The sequence below is a fragment of the Sciurus vulgaris genome (genome assembly GCF_902686455.1).
Source record: "Sciurus vulgaris genome assembly, chromosome: 4".
Taxonomy (NCBI): Eukaryota; Metazoa; Chordata; class Mammalia; order Rodentia; family Sciuridae; genus Sciurus; species Sciurus vulgaris.
In genome coordinates, this window is record NC_136464.1 from 158105019 (window position 1) to 158109437 (window position 4419).

At 37.1% G+C, this 4419-nt stretch overlaps 1 protein-coding gene across 4 annotated transcripts in view; it reads left to right on the forward strand.

The window, feature by feature from the left end:
* Positions 1–4384, forward strand: part of N4BP2L2 (NEDD4 binding protein 2 like 2) — a 91427-nt gene extending 87043 nt beyond the window's left edge. For 3 of the 4 annotated variants that reach the window (XM_079137257.1, XM_079137259.1, XM_079137258.1), the window contains one exon: positions 2372–4384. The gene's annotated coding sequence lies outside the window, so the exon portion shown is untranslated. The remainder of the gene's footprint in view (positions 1–2371) is intronic. The other variant, XM_079137256.1, reaches the window with a different exon arrangement.
* Positions 4385–4419: the final 35 nt, after the last annotated feature.

Here is a 4419-nt window from a genome sequence, read left to right on the forward strand (position 1 = left end):
GCAGTTTGTTACCATAGTAACACTGTGTGCTATTGCGCATGTTGCTTTTATTTTCTTTAAATGTAGATATTTTTGTGAAATACGACAAAGCTTAGATTGTTGGTTCCAAATTTATTTTCCCACTTTATTGGTTAGAATATATTTTAGAGCATTCTAAAAACACAAAATTTATGAGAAATCTCCCCTAGGGTTGATATGTGACCAGGGCTAGGAATTAAGGATGTAGGTTATATTTAAATACTGCATTAAGAGATTCAGAAAAGAGAGAAATCATATAGACACATTCGTGTTATATTTTAAACTTGACATCAAGCTGACATTAAAATAAACACATTGCACTTTTCACCCAAATGCCTAAATTATGAAATAAACACAGCTGCTACAATTTCAGTGTATATGTGTCTGCATTTGATAAGAATTGAATACATTGTGATTTACCATATGTTTTCTTTCTTGATTATAACTCTTTATTTCTAAGAGTATTCTGTATTTCCATTTCTCATATACCCAATAAAAATATTTTTGTTTCTTTTAAACCTGCTTCTGCTGAAAAAGGAGGGAAAAGAACTAAAGATTTAAGGTAAGAGTTTAGAGATTTAGAAGGACCACTAGAAAAATGTGTGATAAATATGGACCAGATAAGAGGTGAGGAATTCTAGAGAAAGGTGGGGAAGACATTCATTCATTTATCCAATAGATATTTGAGCTGCCTCATGTCAGATATTGTTTTATATTCTGAGGATATGGCAGTGAAAACATCCCTACCCTCCTGAAATTTATGTTGTAGAAATGGAAGTTAGGAAAGCACTGTTTTCCCTCACTGCCGAAGGTGGCCCCAATATGTCAAGATACTAGTACAAGCAACACGAGTAACCATGGCTGTATTTGGTTATGGTTAACGCAAGAGTCTTCTATCTGCTAAGTTTGAATATTTTGTGTCAAGGACACTTTTTAGACCATAGTTTTAATTTTAATGTTGATCTTCTTCATGCACTCCAAATTGCCTTCTATCAACTGGCCTTCACCTAACAGTCTGACCCTAATGCTTTTTTTTTTTTTTTTCCTTCTTCCTTGTCAGGACATTTTGTGAGGGTTGTAGCTATGTACATTTTTTGTGTTTTTTTTTTTTGTTTGTTTTGTTTTTAACAATTGAGAAAGGGTCTCTTCATTTTGTGTTTGGCATAATGTAGGTCTTAAAGGGTAAACAGAAATTTAGAAAGAGGAACTAACTAGCAGGAGAGTCCCATTTAGCTCTGGGAGCCTCAAGGTCTTGCCCATTTCAAAAGACAGTCCTTGATGATTGCAAAGTGTTGATTCTGTGGCACTCCTTTGTTTAGGTGGGGTGTTGGAGAGAATGGGTTTTCATTTTAGAGCTACTACTACCTGGCTGTGTGTTTTAGTCAGCTTTGTGTCACTATGACCAAAAGACTGGAAGAGAACAATTTAGAGGAGGAAAAGCTTATTTTGACTTAGGGTTTCAGAGATTCAGTTCATGGTTGGCCGGCTCCATAACTCTGGGCCCAAAATGAGACAGAACATCCTGGTGGAAGGGCATGGCAGAGGGAAGCTGCTCAGGATATGACAACCAAGAAGCAGAGAGAGACAGTTCTGCTCACTAGGGACAAAATACAAACCCCAAAGGTATACCCGCTGTGGTCTTCTAGCCACACCCTACCTGCCTATAGCTACTGCCCAGTTAATCCACATCAGTAGATTCACCCATCAGTTAGGTTAAGGCTCTCATAACCTAGTCATTCCACCTCTGAACATTCTTACATCATCTCACATGTGAACTTTTGGGGGAACACCTCATATCTAAACCATAACACTGTGTGATCGTAAACAAATTACCTCCTTAGAGCCTCAATTTTTTTACCTGTAGAAATAGGTTTACAATAAGAACATTTCATGGAGATATTAAATGAGGAATAAATCAAATAACTTCCCAAATTATTTTGCAGTGCCTTTCCTAAATACTTCCTTGGGTGAAAGCATTGTTAAGTGCTCCCTGGCACAGTAGAAATTGTGTTATCTGGGAGAGGAACATCTGACCTCGTAAACTTGCTAATACATGTGCTTGAATTAGTGATAATACCTTTTTGTTAATTAAATAACTGGACCTAAGGGAATTATATGAATAACAAGTTTCAATTTAGGAACAGATTGTTGGGAAATTCTGTGGAATGGGCTCATTCATGAGGTAGGAACAGATGAACTGTGGACTAGAAGGATAGTGTACAGTTCTAGATGCCAGGGAAGTAGCATAAGTAGGGCACTGGGAATCTGGAAACAAACTCTGTTCCTGTCATCATTTTGTCTGGACTTGTCTGGGTTTGTATTTGTTTATAGCTGAATCCTCCCATTTCTACAGTGCTGCTGAAGATCCTGATCACTGAGAAAAGCTAGAGTGCTCAGCACTGACCTGAAGAATTCTTTTGAGGATGTACCCATTGATACCAAAAGTGGTTTGGAAAATCTGTCTAACTGTTCTTGATAAGTTATCTGAAAAATAATTTAAAAAACTCAACGGAAGAGGTAACAATTTATGTATTTTATTATTAATTTTGAAGACGTTTGCCATATTTTTATTTTATAGAAGAAAATAAAGTACAGAAAATTTGAGAAGCTTATTTTAAAAATTGCATCAAGATTAGAAATAGGCCCTGTATCTAACTATTGGCTTGAGATTTCATTTCTAGAATTCTGAAATTCAAAAAGCTCTAAAAACCAACATTGTTTCCGTTTTGTTTTTCCAATTTTTTTATTGTGGTAAAATACACATTAATATTTATCCTCTTAGCCATTCTTACATGTATAATGTCCCACCATCTCCATCACCCATCTCTAGAACTCTTCATTTCATAAAACTGCAATTCTGTACCCACCCATTAAACATTTCCCTATTTTCTGTATGCCTAGCCCCTGGCAAACACTGTTTTGTTTTTAAAATAAGTTTAGAATTAAAACTATTTGGTAGCTAAGCCTGACTCAAATTGATTAATTTTACTCCTGATTTATCACCATGTGCTATGTATTTAAGTATACTCATATATTTCACCGCAGCAATATTAATGTATATAATTATTAGGGGCTGTCCCAGATCCCACTGGGAATATAAAGTAATATGTATTCTTATATATATTACTTCAACAAGTAAACACATTCTGAGTTCTGAAATATATCTGACCTCCAGATTTGATTAGGGATTGTGGGACCTATAATATACTAAGGCTACTATTATTGTTTTATTATTTTAAATTCTGTTTTAGTTTAGTTGTACTTGATATGGAAATTAATCTTTAGAAAATATAAACCAAGGGGCAATTGTCTACTCATTCTTCAACATTGTAGACATTTACTTAAGTCCCCTGTTTTCAGGAAGGGTGTCCAACCTGTCTTAAGCCCCTCTTGGAGGATCCTCTGTCTTTAACTTCTCCAAACAATACCACTCTAGGTGGGGAAGGGGTGTTTGTCTGCGGGGTATGCTGGGATCAAACCTAGGCCTAGGCCTGTGTGTGCTTTACTGCTAACATGTCCCAAAGCTGATGTCTGTTTCTTAAACATATTTTGAATTACCTTCTAGTTTAGAGCCCTACCTCCATCCCCAGATCTTCCATTTCCTGGGATTTAGGGATTCTGCTGGGTAAATTGTGTTTCTTGGTTTTCTGTAATTCAGGGGTTTTTTTCCTCAAATTAATGAACACTTGGACTTTTGCTCTACATTTTACAAAATTCTATTGCCTCCCACTGCCTCCCCAAATCTCCCAAACTAACCTTCTTTACATTTTAGTATGGGAATTTCGAGGACAGGGTGGAAGTTAAATGCTTGTGTTCAATCTGCCATCTTTATTTGGAATTTAGTGCTTTATTTAAAATAGCTCAACATTTTCCGTGTGTTCATTTTGTAGTCTTTATCTTGGTCAGTCCCTTCTGGACAGAGACCCTAGTCTTCAGTGTATGGTGGTCCTCTTCAGGCTCCTTGAGCTATTGTGAAACTGAACTGCCTTTGGCCCAGGATGTGATTGTTTCAGCACAGATCTGACTGGTATTAGGGTGTTGACATATTCTTCATTACTTTTCTTTCTTGTTTCTCTTCTCCAAAAGTCTTTCTCAGGCTTCTAGAGGAAGGATGATGGAAGAGCCAGGAAGCAGAATCAAGGGAAGGGGGAGGACAGCTAATCAGGGAGGGGGCTTTGACATCTGGCAAATTATGGCTTTCGTAGGTACTTTCAACAGCAAAGCATCTGAGGCTTTCTGGCTAATATACAGAATCTGCATCACCAGAGCCATAAAAGGATAGAATTAGAAACTTTCAATGATGGTTATGGTGTGGGCAGGGACCAGTCATGGAGCACCTTTATGCTGTACTGATACATACCCAGGCCTATACATGGGTTCCAGCATGCCCCAACTTTCTAC